The sequence below is a fragment of the Thunnus maccoyii genome, chromosome 16, assembly GCF_910596095.1.
Source record: "Thunnus maccoyii chromosome 16, fThuMac1.1, whole genome shotgun sequence".
Lineage (NCBI taxonomy): Eukaryota > Metazoa > Chordata > Actinopteri > Scombriformes > Scombridae > Thunnus > Thunnus maccoyii.
Genome location: NC_056548.1, coordinates 28,472,864 through 28,497,205, shown reverse-complemented (window position 1 = coordinate 28,497,205; position 24,342 = coordinate 28,472,864).

Sequence of the window (24,342 nt, the reverse complement as noted above, 5' to 3'; positions counted from 1 at the left end):
CAATAGCCATTTCTGTATCTAGTATATTTTATTGGTGGTGGCAGAGTCTACTTTTACTGCCCTGGATTCAGATTGCCGACCTAAACATGAGGGATTGACAGGAAATGATCCAGCGCAATTTTATATCATGATATCACCCTTACTGTTTAATGTTCCCTCTCTTTATTATACTGTAAACGAACATCCTGCTGCAATTGTTTCACAGTAAAAGTATTCAACTGGCAAAACACATTTTAGCCTTTATTGTGAAGTGGCTAGAGGAAACAGTGTATAAATCAAAGTTAACAGTCATATTTTGTAATTTTTGCAAGGAAGTAATGGAAGAACAGGGAGCAGCCACAGTGAGCTGTTAGATGAAGAGCTACAGACGACAGGCTGCACACCTCAAACTTTTCCGTGTCCGGCTGTGTGTGGAACACAACTTGCATCGTGTGCAGCGTGAAATCAGATGGCGGGTGAAATTATTGCTGACTGACTTATTTATGAAAACATCCTGAGTTTGTTTGGCTGCACTTTAAACAGATACACCAGCTGCTCCTCTGTTGTATTTCTGACAAAGCAGCTGCTCAAGGAATGTTTGCTGTAGTATTAAAACACACTCACTGTTACCATGGTAACCACGAGTGTCACCAAATCAACCTGGACTGACATCTTAAAGGGTAACCACACGATAAATCATTTTTATTACACTGTAGACATACTTTAATAGATCTACGTTGGCATATGAAGTTAATGCAGTTGATTTTTCCAATAACACATATTGTGTGTAAAAACGACTTTTTCTGCTCAACATTAGCTTATTTCTGTCTGCTTGGATTTGAAAATTCAGTTCCGATGAATTCTCTGCCCTTCCCTAATTGTGGCATAAATGAGAGAGGGAGGTGAGAATGCATTTGACAAGTTTTTCTCTCCCTTTTAGCTGAGAGACAGAGAAGAGCTCGATAGTAGCACCTAGCAGGTAGCTCTTGTGAAGAAAGTTAGATAAAATAGGTTATCATTTTGATTAAAGTAGAACAATAGCAAGGATAAATGAGGAGAGATTCTTGGACGCTGAAAAGACAAGTTATACAAGAGCCATGGAGCCAGAGGCGATTCTAGACTCTGATGGGGCCCCAGACAGAAAATCTCACGGGGCCCTACGTTCCCTAGAACACCTATAAAAAAATCAGATTTGAATCAAAAAGCATTTATAGAATCTAAATTTTCATTTTGACACATTTATATTAACAGCAAAAAATCAATGTAATAAATTCTTTACTTACAATAAAAACATAGTTTAAAATGAAAGAAATAAGAAATGTAAATAATTTAAAAGTATAAAGTAAAAAAAGTATACAAATATATTGTAAAGTCCCTCAATAAGCTAACGATGAGACGTTAGCTAGTTTTGCTGCAAGTTTATTGCAGACACTAACACAGGCTACTGTGGGTTGTAGCCAACGCTGCAGTAGCCTTCCACTTAGCCTATTGCCTATAGACTAACTCCCACATCCCCTAGCAGGAAGAACAATATCCCCCCAAGCTTTCAGCCAATAACAGGTGTGCTATCTCCCGCTGAGCACTGTCATAGGTAGCTGACATGACAGACAGGCTTCACAGTGTCTAAGCTGACAACAACATGTTCACTGACATTCTGGAAATATCAGTACTTCAACGTAACAGTCCTGTCTGAACTGAACTAATGTTCCTTAACAGTGACACTCATGACAGTTAAACTCTAACATGAACACAGTCCGTTACAATATATATAAAAAAAATTATAAATAACAAATTTAACAAATAACAAATGACTTGAAAATGAACTCTCTTCTTCTTTCTCTTTGGGAACAAACCCCACATTATGAGATCAGTGCTCATCCACATCTAGTCTAAACATTTTTCACACTAATGTTAGCAGGAAAAAAAATGTAATAATCTTCTTATCTGACTACTTAACAGTAATAAATAATCTCCTTAGTTATGGATAGTGGTGTTGCTGTTGCTAAAGTGCCGGAGATGGTGGAAGTTGATGGAACTGATAATAAAAAATAAAAGGAAATATACTGTCATGATGATTTGTAGAAGGCATGGCATATCTTATCAATACCATTAGGATGCAATGAACTCACATTCATCAGGATCAGGATCTGGAGGAGGGGTTGTTCCTTTTTTTTTTCTTTTTTGAGCTTCACCAATGTACCTGTGTTGAGATAAGAAACAGCTACTTTATGATACTAAGCAGCAATAGCATATTAGCAAAGAATTAGCATTCAGAATGAGCTCATATGAATTCCTGAAATGAATATCTAAATATTCCTTATGGCCTTATTCATTTATATTCTATCATCTTCCTTTTCTAATTCATTCCATTTGATTTACCTAACTTTAATCAGTTTCACAGGCTGGTTTCACAAACCTTACCAAAACTATAACTATTTATTTAGTTTACCTTAGATTTTAATTAGTCTCATGTAATCTCAAGGCAAACAGCCAGCAAGCTAAATTTTGTTAGCTTGCTAGATAGCATTAGTCAAGTTCTCGTCAACTCCTAAAACATTAGCTAGGCTACATGTTACATGACATCATCATTACTGTCCTGCTTTCTTTTGTTTTCCTCCTCTTTCTTTCTTTTTCTTTTTCACTTCTGAATGGATAATTCTTCTCTATTTTGCGTAGTCAATGCAAACAAACTTGTACTGGTCACAGGCCCTGTTCACACCTGGCATTACCATGCGTCTTGGTGTGATCTGACCACAAGTGGACAGCTCTACGTACGTCAGTTCACACCTTGCATTAGAATGCGTCTCCACATGCATCTCGAGTGACTACTTGTGATCAGATCTCACTTCCCCACTCTATATGCAAATAAACACACACATCATTTCCGTTTGCAAAGACCAAATGCGTTCTTCTTTTTAACCTGCGGGAGGCAGCATTGCACTTCCCGTTCCTAGTCTAGCGGAAATTTAAAGATGAAGAAATTTGCAAAGACCTTGGTTAGCGGGCAAAATCAAAACTCTTAGGCCCAAATGGAAATCAGAGTGTGTTTCATGTGTACTCCATCCATGACAGTCCATTGTTGTGGCTTCTTCTTGTTGTTTTGCACGTTAACATGACACCGTTGGTGTGCGAATGAGGGCATACTTCCACTTACACAGAGGACGTCAGTTGAGTAGGCAGTCCTTCAATGTGGCCCAGGACACATTGCGCTCACACTGCTAAATGAATTTGTAGTATTGTATTTATTTATCGGGACAGAGTACAGTTTTTAACATAAATGATGCACTGTACCAGATTTAGCTTCAAGCTAATTTTCATCTGCAGTCCCTAAAAATATACATAACAGCACAATAACAAACAGTACAAAGCAAAAAACAAACAGGATGCACTACACAAAATACAAAGCCACACACAACTGTGCATCACATGCACCCACAATGTCAACCAGAAAGTCCATGAGATCAAATCCAGACTCAGTGGCCACAGAGTTGAACAGCCTTCAGCAGATTCTTCAACCTGGTTCTGAATGTACTGATGGAACTGCAGCTCTTTATATCATCAGGTAGGACATTCCACTGAGTTATGGCTTTCACAGAGAAAGCTGACTGCCCAAATGCAGTGTGATGAAATGGTATGGTACAATCTTGTATAGAAGATATTCTGGAAGATCTAATAGAACTTACTGAGTGAGTGTACACAAAGTCACATAGTGGAGGAGGCCAAACCGTTTAAAATTTTATAAACTAGGCACAAATTTGAGAATAATCTGAAATTGTCAAAGCTCAGTAAATTGTATTTCCCCAGTACCCTACAGTGATGGAAATGCATTGGCTTTTTGTCCAGAGTTTTTAGAGTTTGTTTGTATAAGGACCCAAGAGGTTTTATAGCTGTTTCTTCAGCCTGCCCCCAACATGTGATATAATAAGACATGTGGGAAATGCGCCACAGACCACCTCTGAATGTGGTCTGAGCGATAGGATCTCAATATGTCCTCAATGCATCTAGGGTGCACTTACACCTGTACTTAGAGCTGTCCACTTGTGATCGGATCACCTGAGACGCATGTTAATGCCAGGTGTGAACAGGGCCACAGAGACACCAATGAGATGGGGCCCTTTAGGTGGGTTTTCCTAATATTGGTCGTCGCTGCAGTGGTACCGCAGTTAAGGGGGATTCCCACATTTTGAGACAGTGTGAGTCAGCCCTCAGGGGCCCCCTCATGCTGGAGGGTCCAAGCAGTTGCAGAATTTGAATGTGTGGTTACTCTTTAAAGTCCCTCTCCACTCAAAAATATGTTTTGCTTCTTGTTCCTTCAGTTTGATGGTGTTCTCTTCACTGTACAGAATGATCATCTGCTGACGGAGGAAAGTTTTTCTCTGCTCACCTTTAATCTGAGTTGAACAGATGTACGTGCAATCAGAAATTGTGACATCACAACTAGTTTGGAGCTAATCATGGTCCAGTATGCAACTTACATAAGTGTGACATGGAAACTTGAAGCCTCCAGTGCACATACACTGAGAATGGACTTGACAGTGAAGTAGGAGACATCTTGTATCAACATTTGAAATTAACATTACGTCATTTTAAGAATTTCTAATGAGACATTTTTACTGCTCCAGTGTGCAGTAAACACATGGCCAGATGAACTTACATGGGGGCTTGGGGCAAGAATGATAAGCTCGGCCCCAAATAATCCCCTTTTCATCCTGCTCTCTGTATTGTGTACAGTATTCGGAAAATTATGCCCCAGCTTCACTGTATGATAATTTCATCAAACTCAGATTCATTTAGGAAGATGGGTTATGTAAGCACAGTTTCAGCGAAAATTATGGTCTATAGTCTTTTATAGAGGAACCCCCTTCAAGCCAGGGCCTCAGGCTCAAGTGATCACCTGAAGGCTGATACCAAGGCTGGTCTTGGTGTTGAAGAGTTAAATATATATAGTTACTAATGCTTCATGCATTAATAACGTCCATACAGTCCATAGACTGTATGGTCATAGCCATGGTTGCATTATAATTTCATGCAATCATATTATCATTAGGATAGATATTATTAACATTTGAATGTAATGAACATTTTACAACATTTCTTTATTGGAGGAGCAATTTAGAGTTTTCAATTCACCTGACATGCATGTCTCTGGAGTGTGGGAGGAAAATGAAGTGCTTTAGGGTAGAGGTTATTAATGCAAGGTTTATGAATCACTAATTCACATGTATAAATTATCATCAGTGTGTATGAAAACAAATTATAATAATAACGAGACAGTGTTAACTCTGTACAGTGTTTCTGTATCTGTCTGGCTTGTTTGATGAAATTCAAGTTCATATTAATTTGTTGAGCATAATCTCATTCAAAGGCAATTAAAAGTGTGAATTAAAAAAAAGAGTTTTTAAATGGACAACAAATGCAGACACAAAAACACACACACAAAGCTAAATGAAACTTAGCTATACTAAACAAAACTTTTTATTTAAGAATAAATTGAATTTATTCTTTAAGAAAAATCATGTTTGGTGCAAACCTCAAATCAGTAGAAAGGCTGCTCCATGCTTTTACTAAAATACCAGACAAGCTGTCAGTGACAACAGCCACGTAAAAAAAATAAAATTAGACCAGCCGTTGTGCATTTAGCACACCGGTTCACTGTGTGCAGTCCATCTCAGATATGCATCACTTTATATTAATCTGATTTGTGTCTGGTTTCGCCTTCTAACATCACTGTAACAAATGTAATATCTTAATGATCATCTCTTATGCACAAAATCAGTTTAATGAACTTTGAAACACTGTGAAAGAGCCACTTTTAGGGCTTTAGGGAGATTGATCTTATCAGATCAGTATATAAAAACTGTTTTTTTTATCCTTGCGTGACCGAGGAAAAGAGATTAAAAAAAACCCTCTTACAACCACAGTAATAATCAGACCAGCACACCCTCTCGATATTTCACATTCTCATTCATGCCAGCTGTTGAATAAATGTATAGACGTATCCAGTAAAACACGGGTGTGAACTTTTTCACCACAATTTTTAAATTTAGCAAGGCATTTACTATGACTACAAATGTAAATGAACCCAGCCGCAGTTCATCTGATTTGCATGAATTGATGCTAAATAAGGCTGATGCCGGGCTGTTTTGATGTGAGTTGGGTATGTCTGGAAAGGAATGGTGTGCAAATCCAAGTGTTTTCTGCTGCTGATCTTGGAAAAGTGATTGAAAAATAACTTTTGGATCTGCAAGCTTGCCTTCATCCCACTATAACAAGTCAAAAGTTGTGTTCCTGATTGGTTTACACAGCCTTCTATACATTTCTCAAAGTTGGAAACACAAAACCACGTATTTGAAGAGGTCACATGACCTGACACCACCACATCCGCCACAGATATCATATTAAAAAAGATGATCTTTGGCGCAAAAATACATTCGCCATTACTTAGCTCACATAGCTCAGCTAGCTTACTTTGTGTTGCAGTACAAGTTTCTATGGTGAAAAAAATTCAAGAGCTCTGATGCTAACATATCAGTATAATGATGCAAGATATTAAGTTACCATTATTTACATCTTCAAAAATGATCACTTAACCAGATAGTTTTATTACTTTGTTGGTCTGGTCTTAAAACATCTTTTCACACAACACACAATTGATCATCTAAATTTGAATAATTAGCTTGTTACACAATAAGCCTATGTCATAGAAAACTGGACAGTGCGATAGTGACTAACATGATGAGTCTCCACTGTGCACTCTGTGTTTTAGATGAAGTATTGTGTTGGCACATTTTGAACCAACACACTCAGATAACCTCTGTTATATCACATTGTTACAAACACCAACATATTGACCAGTCACCATGATGATTATAACACGCTAACATGACCAGATGATCCCGCTGCTGTGTGGGAGAAATCATCTAATTATTGTTGCTGTGTAAATAGAGAATTGATGTTTGTCAGACTGCTGTAGAGGAAAGTCTCATGTTCTTTCATCGCTGCCAGTCCTGAACTCTTTATACTCTTTTATAAATCTGGTTAGATATTTTCTAAAATGTAAAAGCAAGGTGAAGCAGCAGATGTCAATGTACACAACATGACACATCCTCACTTCTGGTGTAGACAGGAAGTAAAGTAAAGTTACTACAAGGAACTTTTAACTGGTTGTGAAACTGTCTCATGATGCCTCTGTATGATCTTCATAAGCAAACAAGACAATCAGAGAGAAGATTGGCTATTTCTATACACTTATTTTAAATGGCTGCCACCAGGTTCTTGCAAACTCAGATGAAACGATTTACAGCAGGCAGACCGGAAGTCTGTTTACTACTACATGTAGCATTGTAGCATGAGGGAGTACAAAGACGGGACTAGGATGAGGGCAGGACATTTCTCTATGTATGATAACGTGAAAAGTAAATTTAGACTTGTTGGCTTTCTGATTCATTTTTAAAATGACAAAAGATAAAGAGAGAGAGAGCAGCGGTGGTCAAGCAAGCTAGAGAGTGAATGGAGAGAGGGAGTGATAGTGTAGCCAGAACAAAGGAGTGAACCTGGGAAATAAAACTTTATTTTCTGATTGTTTCAGAAGTTACGTTCTAAAGCACAAATAAACACGACCACATCTCTGCACAACCCTGCTGGAAGATGCTGCATTGCTGGATTTGGTATGAATGCAGCCTTACATGTAACCTAACTGTAAGAACAGTGCTAAAATTTACTTTGTTTCACCATCGTCATATTACAATTATTAATCTTACATAGCCACAAATAGATACATTGCCTCATCCCTATGCGTCCTGCAAACAGCTCACTCGCTTCCAAAACAAATGCATGCGCCATCCAGATCAAGATTTTTACGATACAAGGTGGAGCTCATGGGAAATGCAGTCTTCATTCCAGGAAACACTATCGCTTTTGTCCTCAGGGGCCGCTAAATCAACACAAAATGAAAATTCCTTTGAGTAGCTTTAAAGGACAAAATTATAGAGTCAGAACACTCGCTGTAATGCATAAGTTTAATAGTCTTTCTCCCTGTGTGTGTGTGTGTGTTGTTACGTTTGGAGACAACCCAGACAGCCTGAAGAGATGCACTTGTTGCCTTCTCTTGTTCATTTAAAGTTCAGTTAATAATTCCGCTGGCATGGAAAAGCTGCCGCCTGTGGCTTCAGCTTTAGCGCCGGTTGTGTGGCTAGAAGAATAGGTAGAGCCAGCTGACGCAGTGCTAACAGCAGCCAATGCCTTCAGCAGACACGCCCCCAGCGTTTCAGAGCACATACTGCCCTTTTTTTCTCCACGATTTTGAAACCTTACTTTATATACCTGCTGTTTTTTTATTCAAATTTGGCTGGGTGGTTAATTACACATTTTTCTGTGGTGTGACAGACTCAGAACACATATTTATCATTGCTTTATACAGACTTTAAAATTAAGATGTTTCCTGCCACAGTGGTCAGTCTCTGGTAATAAATCAGGTGCAGCAGATATTTCTATGAATTTCCGCTCCCTCCTCCCACATTTTTCACCTCTAAACAGGAAATACATATTGCATGAGCCCAAACACGCAGTTTTCTGCAGTGCTGCCTTTCTTCCATTTAACCAGTGCAAAACCTCTGTGTGACCCTTTAATGAAAAAGGAGAGAAATGCACTTTGGCTGTTAAGCACTAAAAAGGGGCCACAAATTCTCAGTAAATATCCCCCTTAGACTTGTTGAAAGGTATGGCCAAAGACGAGTCAACTAAACTTAAGTCTACATCTGCCAACAGTTCAAAGGAGATTTCCTGAGCAGCATATTCATAAAATAACACACTACATGATGTGCATTAATGCAGAATGTGATGACAAATAATGAGCTGGCATGAAGTGGAGGTCTCTGCAATGTGTGGAGGGGATTATGCTAACATAATCCATGGTGACTTGGTTCACGCCATGTTACCAATTAACTCTAGCGAAACCAAACTAGCCATGGTTTAACCACTAAACTGTGTTTTTTTAATCATTCAGAATCACCAACTTTATTCTCTGATAGGTGGTCATTGTGTAAATGTACAAATGTACTGACATGTCCAAATATAAACAAAAACAACAAACTCCTCAAAATGTGACATTGCTCTATGCTGTGGCAGTTTTTACCTGCACCTAATTATTTTATTTATATGATGATATCATAATAGGGGCAGCTGTGGCCCAGGAGGTAAAGCGGGTCTTCCACCAATCAGATAGTAGGTGGATCCCTGGCTCCTCCAGTCTGCATGTCCTTGGGCAAGATACAGAACCCCAAATTGATTTTTTTTTAAATTGAGTGTGTGTGTGTGTGTGTGTGTGTGTGTGTGTGTGTGTGTGTGTGTGTGTGTGTGTGTATTGGTTAGTGAGCATTAGAAACATTGTAAAGCGCTTTGGATTTAAAAAAAAAAAGAAACTCTATATCGCTCCTGATGAGCAGGTTGGTACCTTGTGTGACAGCCTCTGCCATCAGTGAATGAATGTCTGTGTAAATAGGTGAATGTTGGCATGTGTTGTAGAGTGCACTGAATGATCAGTAGACTAGAAAAGCACTATATAAATGCATCTACCACGCAGTACAAACGTCATCATGTGTTACCACTGACTTAAGACACCACATAGATCATGATATGATATGCATGTCAAGCTGGTCTTTAACACAAATTAAGCCCCAGAAAATTGAGACCCCAACATAAGGTGGACGTCCCTATTATATCACCTTCTTAATTACAGAGCTACATGCCATCATTTAGTGGTTCATCATTTTCACACAGTGTTAATGTAAATGTTGTTCACATGCTGAAGCTATTCAAGACCTATCAAAGATGATTCCAGCAGGACTATCTGCAATGTTCAGGGATATAATTACTGGTTGTCATTCAAACATAACATACTCATTAATCATTCAGTAGTTAATAATTTGGTTGTTGCATTGTTACAGTCTCATCATGCTGAATGCGTCTGAAGTGTCATACAGCTGCACATATTGTGGTCTGCTACTAAGATAATTAATAAGTCCGGTTTGTCATCATGAATGTTGGGTGTGGACGAGTGCAGACTGCTGTGGATAGTATTGAATGCACTTGAAAGAGAAAATGAATGAGCTGGCAGCATTCTCTGAGAGGGAACACAGCACTGCTGGTAAGCAAAGAGGATGGCATCCTCCACTCCAGTCACACTTTGATGGTGGGCAACTTGAAAAGGCTCAATTACTCATTACCTCTTCCAATCTCACTGCTTCAACAGCTGAGTCCAAAATCAGGTATGGTCAGGACAAGGCCAAGGCCATCTGTTGAATCACAGTGTAATGCAGGGGTCATCTACTACATTTGTCCAATCGAGATCAAGATATTTTGGCTTTTGGGGAGCTTTCATGTTGTCCATCAATGGTTTTGACGCTATTATGCAGTGTCGTGACTAGTGAACACTTGAAAAACACTTGAAGGAAGAAAAGCCTTTTGAATTGTTTGTTAGGAAAGCAAAAATGACACTCTCAGAGAGCCTACAGTGGAAAGCTGACATAGAAAACTGCAGCTTTAATGAAGAATGGACTGACAAGTATGCATTCATCATGCCATCTTTCAATAATGCTAAACCTGTAGGCCTTATTTGCAATAAAACGATCACTGAAGGAATACAATCTTAGGTGTCACCATCACATAAGGCATCTATCTTTCAAAGAGTCATACCCTGAGCAAACAGAGGCCCGCCACAGAAAAACTGTCACCTTGAAAGCTGGATATTCCCATGCCAGCGGAATTATTAACAGAACAAACTAACATAACAAACCATTTACCGATGCTGAGGTTTTTAAGGAGTGCATGGTCACTGTTTTGGAGGAACTTGCCATTGACAGATCTATGGACAGGATAATTGCCTCTATTAAGGAAATACCTCTGTCTGTCCACTTCTTGGCAGAGAATGTCCAGCGGCTTGTATTTGATGGGGTCAAGGAAGCTCAACACATATCCCTGGCTATTGACAAGTCCACTGACAACACTGACATTTCCCAGTTGTGCATTTTTGTCAGATATTTTGATGGGAAAAATTTCAAAGAAGAGCTGTTGGCATTGATTCTGCTGGAAGGTCATACCACTGGTGACATTACCTTTGGAAAACTGGAGTAGCTATTTAAAAAGCATGGCTTGTCATTAGTAAAAGTCAACCTAATCGTCACAGGTGTTGCTCCTGCCTTACCTTGCGAAACAGCTGGATTCACAACATCACAAGATCACACATGATTACACGAGATCACACGAGAATCCATCTTGTCAGGCTTCAAGTTATGCATTTTTGTCCAAACCATAAGTGGTTCAGATCTATGAGGAGCCATTGGCATCTACAGGCGTGGTTTAGGTGTGATGGCAGCGAGGAGCAGCTGTTTGTTCAAGACAACAATGGCAGTTCCTAAAGAGGTTAGCGCAGATGCTGCTATAGCATCAGTTATATTAGAACTGGAGATTATTTCTTTATTGAAAGAAGAGCAAACGACGGCACTGAAGAATCTTGATGAAAAAGATATTTTCTCTCTTCTCTCAACTGGCTTTAGCAAGAGCACTCCCACTACGTCATATGGTTCATTGATCTGATTGGTTGAAGTTAGCCTATGATAGACAGTGATAGACAGATGTTTCATCCAATCACCTGCCAAGTATTTTTTGAAAGTGCCTGCCCTTTTCCAAACAGTTTCCAAGTTTCCAAGTTTCCGACTTCTCAGATGGTTCTGTGTAACAAACCATCTGGCGTGCCAGGTTAGCTCCTGCCATGTTCGTCAAAAATAGGGGTCTGGTGAGCAGAATTAAGAATGTCGCTCCCAAAACGAATGCACTTCACTGCCTCATTTACCAAAGCATGCTGTGTGCCAAACTAAGTGGGGATCTTAAAGAGATTACGGACAAAACAATGAAGATAATTAACTTCATCACAGGGAATTAAAGTACACAGTATTGCCTGATTTGTGCTGGAATCTCAAGCTATTCACAAAGGCAAAAGGGCAAAGCCTTGGAGCGCTTCATTGAACTCAGGGATCAAGTTGTGGATTTTTTGAAGTAACGTTAATGGAAAGGAGCAGCTGACTACAGTACCTGCATATCATGCAAGACAGAGAATACATGTGCAACGTTGCATTTTTAGCAGACATATTTTCCTATTTGAATGTACTCAATCTGCAGCTGCAGGGGAAAGAAAAATCTGTGATGGATATGGTGGAAAAGCTTGATGCCTTTGGGAACAATCTTAATCTATTCCAAGCAGATTCATTATCAGGGAGGCTGCTGGACTTCAACACACTGAAGGCAGTGGGTGTAAGCAACGTCAGAGATAATATCAAGAAATTCATCACACATCTGAGGAAGAATTTCTCTGCCAGATTTGATGACTTTGCCATTTCCAGGGAAGTCACTGAATTTGTGCGTGACCCATTTACGATCAGCCCAGACACAGAGTTCTCCACTAATGTGAAGAAGGTGATGCTGTTGGACGAAGCAGTGATTCAAAGTGAGCTAGTTGACATCCAGGCCTCCAGTGAAATGATTGTTTGAAAAATTGTGCTGAAAGCTTGAGCACTTTTTGTGTGGCTTGTCCCCAAGACTATGGCACCATGAAGACCTTGGCTCTGTATGTGCTTACCACGTTAATCTATACATGCAAATCTGCGTTCTCAAAGATGAACATCACAGTTTCAAGACGTATGAGAAGAACCGACTGTTAAACCAATCTTTGGAGGACTGCTTGGCAATAAGCCTAACAGCTGTCAAGCCTGATGTTAAGAAGTTGGTGTCAGAGGGGAAATGTAATTTCTCCCATTAACCAAATGTGAGTATTTCAGCCTTAGGATTTTATTCATGGCATTCATTCTTAAATGGCATGGTCTACTTAACGTTTTATGGTCTACTTAATGTTTTATTTGATGTACAGAGCAAGATTTCTGGCAACTAAGGCCCATCTGTTTTAATTTTTTCCATTCAATTCAATTTTATTTGTATAGCACCAAATCATAACAAAAGCAATCTCAGGGCACTTTACACATAGAGCAGGTCTAGACCACACCTTTAGGCAATGTTAATTAAACCGATTTTCTTCTTTTGAGAAGTTTTGGTTGTTATTATGAATCACCATTATTGTGCATGTGAAAAAAAAGAAATGTTAAGTAAGAGCATGTGAGAAATAAATAAATAAAATGAAATGTTAAATGAGAGCTATGAATTTGTCCCCATTCTTGCATGAAGATACGGAACAAGCCACATTCCATTCATAAAAGACAGGAATTTGTTTCAGATTCATCTATCCTAGGCTACTGCTATTCAGTGCACAATCAGCGAAGCCAGCACAGCTTTGTAAGTGAGGTAGGCCTGACTCCTGCATCAAGTTGTGTAGGCTACTCGCTAATAATAAGCTGACAGTTGGATTTTTAATGGATCTCACCTGGGGGTTGAACACACATATTTGGGGTCAGTAAATCATTCCTAAAAAAATTATTTCCATCTCAATTGTTTTTGGGGTGCTTCAATATAGGAAGAAAGAGATGCTAGATATCCTAAATACTGGAATGCATGTTTTTCCTCCTCACATTTTACTGAATTTATTAATATTCTGCGGGCCGGATAGGAAGCTCTGGCGGGCTGCATGTGGCCCATGGGCTGCCCGTTGATGATCACTGGTGTAAAGGAATACTAAGTTATCTGTGACTGTCATTGATATCTGCACATATTTGTCTGCAGCATCACAGCTACAGCAGATGTATACCTAAGGCAGGGCACTTTATATTCCAAATTTTCATCATCTTGATGCTGATCATTGTCTCCAAATCTGACACATTTGCTTGCTAATGTACATAAATTAAACATTAGCTGCATTTATAAAATAATATGCATTACAAATGTTACGGAAGTTATACAGAGAAATAAGCAGTAAAGATTTTTTCATTATTAAAGGGGACCTATTATGCTCATTTGCAGCTCTATATTTTTATTTTTGGTCTCAACTACAGTAGCTTTGCACGATTCACAGTTCAAAAAATCCTTTTTTATCTTATACTGGCCCTTTATGCAGAAATAATGCAGGGAGGATTAGTACAAGCACAAACAGCCACAGTGATGATAATTTTTGATGAAAAGCTGTAGCTGTAGCACACATCCAACAGGTAAACTGCTTCTTTTACTTGGCTGTGCTATATAATGGAGTCATGGCTCAGTGTGACTACCCCTAAAACAATGGAAAATAATAATGTTAGCTGCGCTGAGCAATGAACTAGCGCACCATGCGTGGAGCAGATGACCATTTAAAGAAATCCTTCACAAGCTGACCTCATCTCAGGCTGAAAGTAGAAAAAACTGTTGGGAAGCAAGTGTTCAGAGCAGTCTGAAGCTGGTGCTTTTTGTCCAGAGGGATTACTTCTATATATGTTTACCTTACTATTTGGCACTTTAAGTGTACATTGATACAAAAATATGTTACACAGTGTGCAGTAATGTGCAAAAGTTTTAGGCACTAAAAGTAAAGTGAGGATGCTTTCGAAATTAGTGCCATGAATAGTTTTTATTTATCAATTAACTTCATACAAAGTTGAGTAAACAGAAGAAACCTAAATGAATGAGATGCTCAGTTTCCCTGGGAATAATGCAATACTCGACAATTTTGATCAATGATTTAATGATTTAGATCCAATGACAATGTTCTGTGCCAATGCAGGGAGTAGTGTCTCCTTTATATAGCGAAGCTGAGTAAAGGAAGAGTAAAGATGTGGAGGTGGAAGCCTCAATATACCCATCTACCAAGCCTACACCACTGCCAAGTATCATGAACAATAAACCAGACTCATTTTCATTCATTTTCATTTAGTGATAAGCTAGCTAATTAGTACAAAAGCATTAGAGATTCCACAGAATTCTCTAGTTTAGAGGTACTGGAGTAATGATATGTGGCGTCATTTGAATTTTTGGCTTTAGAACAAGGCCTCTCTGCCCTTTGTTCTTGACATGCAAATGCCAGGAGGGAGTGGATGGCCTTGAACTCTTTCAAGTGAGGAGGCCCGGAACAAAGTATTCAATTTTCATGGGCAAAGAAGCCTTACTATGTCAGGGGAACTTCTGGGGCCAGATGCATAAACGATGCCTACGCACAAAAACCATGCATATGCCATTTCCCACACATAAACTGGTCTTTATAAACACATTATGTGTGTGTGTGTGTGTGTATATATATATATATATATATGTGTGTGTGTGTGTGTGTGTGTGTGTGTGTGTGTATGTATATATATATATATATACTATACTATACTATATATATACTATATATATACTATAATCCATACACTGTGTTGTATGCATGTTAGTTAACTGCTTGTTAATCTAGCATACTGAGGAGACACTTATCCTGCATATTCAGAACTACAGAGTCAGAGTTTTCCATGAGTGCCGGCTGTTGGCTGGATGGCTGGACACTAAAACATTTCTAGCCGACTTCTTTCTTACTTTCTTACTTCTTTTTGATAGCGAGTTGCTTCTTGCCCTATTGATGTAAGGTTCCTTACATCCAATTGAGGGCAGCCCATGTAGGCAGGACAGGTAATGAGGCCACAAATTTACAGGGTTTGCCAACTTAAGTCCAATTGGTTTTCTGCTTCTTTCCAGCAAACATAATAGATGCATGGCTTTTTGTTATTGTGAGCTGCTTTTCATGCTGATTGTATCTCACTGATTTATTGATGTAGAGTGTTGTTTTAGAACTCGTTTGTCTTACCTGTCTTCTCTATATTGATTTTAATGTCAGTCATGCCACTGAAAGGTATAGTATGTAACTTTCCCGCAATATAATGTCTAAAAGCCCTATCTTATATATTTTGTTTAGTTGTGTACTTACATTATGCCAAATGTTTCCAACAATGTGAAAACAAAAAAATGTTTTTTTATTGGTTTTAATTACCAGGTCTGTTTGTTTTTGAGAGGAGGAGACCTCTGCAGATAAAAACCTTGTGAATAATGATCACTGAAGGAATCCTAACCTAAAGTTAAAACCGCAATGGTGGTGGCTAAACAATGAAGATGATCTCATCGTCCCAGGCTACTTCACCATCACGGTCATCAAACTCTGTCTTTTGTTATTGTTTTGATTGAGACCCCTGGCAGAAAATTGAAAAGAAAAAGGACAGATAGTTTTTTGAAAAATTTATTTTCCATTTTATTGTATTTTTATGTTTATACAGCAGGCCATCATACTTTGAAATGTAAATACAAGTTAGCAGAATGTAAATGAAAAACAAGTTTGATTTAAACAAATTTGAACTAATATAAAAATTAAAAATAAGTCTATACTATTTGCCCTATTAATCCTATTAAAAGTAATAGGGACCTTTCATCTAGAGAAAGCTGCTCAAAGAACAGTGCAATAAATGTTTAAAAGTTTGTTAACATCTTTACTTTAAATTAAAAAAAAAAATACAGCCTTAGTTGTTAAAAATGTGTGATAGACAACTTTAGCTCATGTTGAAAAAAAAAAAAAGAAAAAAGAAAAAGAAAGAAGACAAATATAACTGCTTTCCATTTATTCTGTAAAACGCTTGAAGCAAGGAACTTTTGCTCGTGGTCCTAAATGAAAACAACATTCCAATGTTTAAATAAAATCTTCAAATATGTAAAATACTCAATAGTCAATTGTTAAAGTGCAATATCATATTATATATATTAAATATGAGTGTAGTGAATGAAACAACAGCTTCCACATCATCCATATCATCAAAACTTGATGATAACTTACAAACATGAACACATGTCGTGTCCTGCAGCTTGTTGAACGAGCCACCAAACAAACATTCACTGGGGAAAAGTGCACTGCTAACGTCAGTTAGCAGCTAGATAGCCAATTAGCAGCCCAGCTGCAAAACATTAAATAGCATGTAAACATACCTGCAGATGTCACTTTGCAGCTGTTAGATGCTGGTTTTGTTGGCCTTCAAAATCCCTGTTAGCAACATGCTGTCTGTCCATGACTTGTACTTACAGCAGTTTGTTTACTTTGTCTTCAATGAGACATTATATTTTGCTGTTAATCTGTGGTTCACATGCGTGTCGAACCGTGGGGGCGAGCCATATGGAACATGAATCAACTAAGTTCTCTTACACCTCAAATAAATATCCATGGTGCTCAGAGGAAGAATCCTAATGACTTTGGTGATCCTCTTACTTTTCCTCTAGTAGCACAGGCAGGTTTTCACAAGACTTTTCTTTTAGTGTCACCATGAGGCTCACATTTGTGGTTTTGAGTGAGATGTCTTGGCAATTATTTGATGGATTGCCCTGAAATTGTAAAAACTTCTAACAACCGCCTTGTCATCTAGCCATCATCATGTCAGAACCATAATTTGTCCAATACTTTGGTTTATAACCAAATACCAAAAGCAGCAGCCTCAGCTGTACTTTGTTTAAAGCTACTGTGAGTTGCAAATGTTAAATTGCTAACTTACAAACTAACATGGTAAACATTATACCTGCTTAACATCAGCATATTAGCATTGTCATCGTCAGTGTTTTCATGCTTAAATAAGCATTTAGCTAAAAATTTCAAACTTCTCTATGTGTGAGTCTTGTTTCGTCAGTCCTTCAGAAAATCTGGATTGTGATATGACCATCTAATACTACATGTTCATAAAATTTAAATTTTTTAACACATACAGGAGAGTCAAACACTCATGGAAGGTGTAGCCTCAATGCATACAGAGTCTCATGTGAATCAGATTATACCGTAAGGAGCAACATGTGCAGCGCTCCTTGCACAGAGCTTTTGTTCAGCTCCACAGTAACCCATGACAAAACCTTTTAACACAGACAGAGACAGAGAATAGCTGGGGTGGGCATTGGGAGCTTTGCAGCTAAATTAACCAGAAGGGTTCATCCCATTTTAATATGGAGATGCCAGACCAAAGTTTTTTATTTAATTCATGCCATCCCATGGCGGTGTTGGTGACAAGCCAGATCATGCAGTGGCTGATTGAAGGGGAGTCGTGCCTGGCAGTTGGGAGTGAAGTCCGGGATAAGCTGCATTTCTTGGAGGCAGCACAGTGGGTGCTGAGTGAGTGGGTGATGAAGTGAATTGGATGTTGAGTCAGTGATTGCTAGGTGAGTCATCTACATTGGGAAGCATCTGTATCCAGTGTTGCAGGTGGAGCTTCTGCTGCGATGTAGCATGAATGTGTGTGTGTGTATGTGCTGTACAGGCAATATCAGAAATAGGTAAATGGTTAAATGTGTGATAAATAAATGGGAAAATAAAGTAAATTACATATAGCTCAAATACTACAGTCAATTCTTAATATTTGCACTTATTGTTTCATTTATTTAAGAATCAAATAAGGTTTTCAATGTGAATGTCCATCATAAAGATAAAGGGATTATTGCTACCAACACATGATCAGTGGAAGAATCACTTTGTGTTGGTTTCAGCCATCATTTTTCTGTGGGGAGAGCAAATACCTCGGTCAACGTTCACCAACACCACTTACTTTTACATTTTTCATAGAGATTATAGAGAGAGAGTCTTTGCATTTCCATTGATGTGATATCAAGTCAAGTCAAAAGATATGTCTGGTATTATTCTATATTTTTACTAATGTCAACTTAATCCCATGAAAAGGCCAAAACCACTCATATGTTAGTCCACCTCTCAATACTTTCTGACTTCACTACCCTGTCTCTGCCACTCATCTCCAAGGGTTTAGGTACACACACACAATACATGTTAGTAGAATCAATTCATTAATGGTTTTGGTTTTTGGGATTTGTTGATTATAGAAAATATTTAGAATATCACCAGATTTATCTTTTAAATGTGAATCTTCAGCATGAATGAAACAGTATAATTTATATACATTAGGTGATCATGTTTTAGCATTTAGCGGAGCTCTCAGCACTGAGTGTGGAGCTCAGATCGTTTGTGTTGGTAGTAGGGGTGTAATGTAAAGTTACTTTCTGTATTTGGAAGTGGCCATGGCTTGCACCAAAGGTTGTTATAAACTGTCTATTCTGTCTTGTTTTCTGTGGTATTTTTGACATATGATTTGCATGTTTTGTAAGTCTAAACTCAGTCTAAATAAATGCTGTGTAAATGGTAATGGTTCCAGAGGAAATTAATAGTAAAATTATAATGGCAGATTAGTGGAAAAATACAAGGCAGAAATGCATGATTTTTTGTTTGGATGTGGAAGAACTGGATGTCATGTATATAATGGGAAGAAGCCCAGATGAATGTTAAATGAAAAAGACTTGCAACTTTTGAGACGGCCCCTAAATTCAACTCCTCAATTTCCTGTCTTCTGTCATGTCTACACAGTGCAGGCTATTAACTATATATATATATATATATATATATATATATATATATATATATATATATGTAGCTTTATTTAGCTTTATGTGTCAACTTTATATTAAACTGTCATATGTGGTTTTGACATACATACATACATTCTGTTTGAGAACATATGCATATGTCCTCAAACAGAGATAATAGACACTTCACATCATTTCAGACTTCTTAAAAAAAAGATGATTGTTGTTGTGGGATGATACTATTCAAATAAACAAGAAGAAGAAAAGTTTAATTTTATATTCTATAGATTTTTGGGACAAATTAACCAAAAATGAACTGAAAACAGTACAGTGGGGGGTAGAGCCATGCATAGAGTAGACAGGTCATTTGAGTCATCAGGTGGGTATAGTTACGTCCACGACACCTCAAGTAGGCTCAATAGTGAACTCCAGCATCCTGGAAGCAGCTTCCTACACACCCACTCTCAGCATGTTGAACAGCGTTGTGTCACTGCTACTTTTTCAACAGTATTACTTCAAAATCCTTATTTCACCAAACATGCTGGCTTCAGATATTTGCAGTGCTGAAGCTGCATTACTGTTACATTAAAAATACACAGTATGGGTCATAATGGCTGCCAAACAACATTACCAACTTCAACAAACTAAATCCCAAATCCAACGAGGTTTAAACACCTACACTTTGATATTTAGGGGAGACCGGGGCCTCTTGTCACACTTTCACACTCTTTTATATATCTTGGGATCAATACATCATAATGTTAAAAATCGGCATACCGAAAGTCTCATGCATGTATTTTGTATTAATTTCATTTTTGTAACTTATTTCAGGACAGAGTTATAGGTGTTTAAATAGTGAGTGTGCACATGTGACGTGTATATGGGCCAAATCCACAAAACGATTGCACAGTTTTTGCGGCTGCTAAACCTGTACAAATGGGACAAAAAGATAGTATGTAATTCACAAAACACCCGCTAAGGGTGCATTGTGAACAACCTTTCTGAGTACTTTTGTAATTGTCGTCAGTGTCTCGGAGCTTTCTGCTATACCAAAAGTGATCATGGCAAGTTGCTTCAACTGCAAACCTAAAGAAAAGAAAAGTCATTAAGAAACCTAATCGGAGTCACTTGAATTTGTACTGTTGTTGCAATGAAGGCACGGCCTGCATAATGCTTGTCACTGAATTGGACTGACATGAAACTAAAAGCAAACAGTACTATGCAAAACAAAACTAATTAGTCACCTCACTATTTTCATTCCAATACTATACTGTGACATTAATGTATAAGCTTTATTTTTCTGCCACTGTTTTGGCACATCAACAACAAGACAGCAAAATGTGGTGGCCACTGCTGGAAGTGTCACAATAGAACAAAAAAAAAAACAAATAAGCCAACAAACAAACAAAGCCCAGCAATAATTCTGAAGTGGATTCTGTTTATTGCAGTAGCCATCACAGTCCCTTAAAAAGAAATTACAAAGCAGAACTGAGTAATGACAATAAATTATTGCTGTTTCAAAGAGTGGAAGTAAAAGAATGGAACCAATAGCTCAATCCTATCCAGAGATATTTGATAAAGCTACTGCATGGCCATGAATAAGAAAGAAACACAAGTAGATGTGAACTAGGATTCACAGCGGCTTTGTTTAAACAATATCAAATGATTTCATCTCAGCTCAATCTTTTCTCTTTAGTTAAAGCTCCCGTAAGACTGCATGTCAGCACAAACCCCTCCGGGCAGAGAAGCAGGAAAATTCAGCCTACCTTTCCTTTCACTTGTTTTGTTTGTTGTTATGTGTTGTTCATTGTTCAAAACACCTACATACAATCGAAACACAACTTCTAAGTAACATATGACAACAACATATGAACAAATATTTACAATACCCGTGTGGCAAGTTAGCTCAAATGAAGCCAAGGGGCTCAATACTACTACAAGATAGATGTCTGTTATTTGATTTGATTTATCTGGTATTCTGTTTCTTACACAACATGTCAAGAATTAAATTTGAAAATTAAATTTCTTGAAATAACTTGGTTATACAACAAAAAGCAAGAACTTTAGTAGACATGAATAGAACATCTGGCCTGCATCATTGTATCTGTTCATTTGTACTCTAGTTATTGCCTTTACTCTTGTGAAAATGTGTTCACTTATTGCTTATCTGTGACAATGAGAGCTTATGAAGAGCCATCTCATCAATGCCTGATATGGAATGTTAAAACAATTGTGTTTACTATGTCTCAATAATATTTAATATTTCATATGATATGGCCATAAAATGTCCCTTGGTTGATCATTAGGATATATAGTGTTTAGCCAATTCAGTGTGAGGTGGATGAATATAAAATACTGAAAGATTCTGGCTATAAAAGACTAAAAAAGAACACAACTTGTTAGCCCATGAAGAAGGCATCTTGCTGAAACATCTGTCTTATCAGTCCTTTAACACTAGAATGAATGATTATCATGACTACATATGTGTGCAGTCCCTGTTCTACATTCTGTACAAGTGCAAGTGTTCTGAAGCCTGAAGCACCAGACTATACAGTTCTTGACTGAGGCTAGCATCAGTACCATTCCTGTTTGTATGAGGTGCAAGAACTTATCCATTATTTTAGATGTTATTTTATAGGACATACCATGCACAGACCATTAGCTCTGGTTCTAAGAAATTAGAGGTGTGTGAGATGTAGTAAATGGTAAATGGACTACATTTATATAGCACTTTTCTACCAACCACTCAAAGTGCTTTACAACACATGCCAACATTTACGCATTCACACACTGATGGCAGTGGCTGCCATGCAAGGTGCCAACTTGCTCATCAAGAGCAATATAGCGCTTTTTATCCAAAGAGCTTTACAGTGTTTCTAATGCTCATTCACCCATTCACACACACACACACACACTGACACACCGATGACGCAGACATTCAGTTCAGTATCTTGCGCAAGGACACATCGACATGTGAACTGGAGGAGCCATGGATCGAACCACCAACCGTCTGATTAGTGGATGACCTGCTCTATCTCCTGAACCACAGCAAAGGATACGACTATATACAAGGATATACTGTATACTACTGTATAAGGATACTACTAACTACACATGTATAACTCACACTGCTAAATCTTTTATTTAAGGAAGAAATTGTTTGACTTATTTAATGATGAGACTTGGTGACTATTGAGTCATTGCACACAGACAGCGGTCAACTTTTGCGATGCTCACAGATCTGACGAAAAAGAAGGCAAAATGCTGAAAAATATCATATATAAAAATATCAAACATCAAAGTATATGGGGTAAGTTAGCTAGAACATATTGTTGTGATTGTCCAAACGTTTTTATACAGTAATACTAATATCAGACTTCTGGCTCCTTAATAAAACAAGTATAATATATCAGTGAAAAGTGAACCAGGTCCAATGATCTACTCCAATGTTACTATGTTGCTGCTATGTTGTATGCCTTGATAGCTACTAACTTTTCTTAAATAACAAAAGATAATATAACTAGCTAGTTAGAGCCGAGTTTCTGCTTACCACCATAACCCATCGTTGCTGTCACATTTTACCAGATACATACTTCCATGGCATTTTGCACACTTCATCCTCCTCCTCAGGATACCCCATTTCTTCGTTTGTCTTAGTATCAGAGCACCTAATATTTTTTAGAAGTCCTTGTAATATTCGTGTTATTGCGCCAGTAACTGTCTGGTTTCTAACCCAACAGCCTGTCTCTGATCTGGACCTTCTTCAATATCGTGCCACTTTAAATTTGGGCAGCTAGTTATCTCTGTAATGTTACGCCTTCATTCCATTGGACACAGCTGCATCTCGTTCCAGCTGCGATGTGGTTTCGCTCCGTCCTCCATACAGCATCAGATGAACCTCTTGTCATCCATGGTGACAAATATCCACGGCTTCTGTCAAAAATAGGCTAGGTGCATATGTTTAGGGGAACGGAGGAGAGAGCCATTTCTGAAACACACTGTGGTACGTCTGGTGGGATCACAAGTTTTGACTAGAGTGGCTGCAATCAGCTCTGGCAGCTGGGTCGCAGTCGGAATGTGATGCAGATGCACCTGGTGGGATCAAGGCATTAGTTTGACTCACAGGATGTAGACTGTGGGTATAAGCCTTCCATTGGCCAGCTATTTCAGTCGTAATTCTCCTCCCCTTCCGCTATCTGTGTGCTACCGTTTCAAAAATCCACATTGCTATGTGACACAACAACCTCTGAGCTAGCAACCTACACAAGTTCAGTGAGCTCCTCCAGAGCTAAGGTATAGGCAGGCTTCACCTCTAAGGCACCGATGATCAAGATATGTTTGTCTTTTTTATTAGTAAAAGTTTTATCACATAGTCGACATACAGTATGTCTTTTACTGTTTTATGTGGCATTTTCTGTTGCGGGGATATATCTATTTTAATGCCATGCCAGGGCTCGCTTCCCACATGCAAATGTTCCTCCAAAACAAGTCCCCCCCACCACCACTTCGCAAGGGCATTGTTGCTGCATACTTGGCTTAGCGCCACCCAAGACAGCTGTGATTGGTTTAAAGAAATACAAACAAGCTAGAGCGTTTTTTTCTTCTACAGCAGAATGATGGGTTCAGCCAGACCTTTCTCCAGCGCCGGCACAGCACTAAAACAAAGTGTGGAGACTGGCTATGGCAGACTACTGGAATGTAATGTTAGTGTCATTCAATACCCTGTGCATTGTTATTTACATTTTTTTACTTCATTAAAATCAAACAAATTCAGCATGTGTACCCGTGTGCTAGATGTAGACGAATCAAACCCACCCAAGTAAATGTGCACCTACTTGACTGTCCAACAACAGAGAGCAAAATTCTCCTAAGACTTACACATGTGCAAAAGGAAACAGAAGAAGAGTATCAACGAAACAAAATACCCACAATGTTAACTATTTGAGGTAAGCTAAACATGTCATTTGGATTTTCTTTGGGAACATAACATTGACATCAATCAGCCATTACTAACCACTTTGGCAGCAGATTACTAAC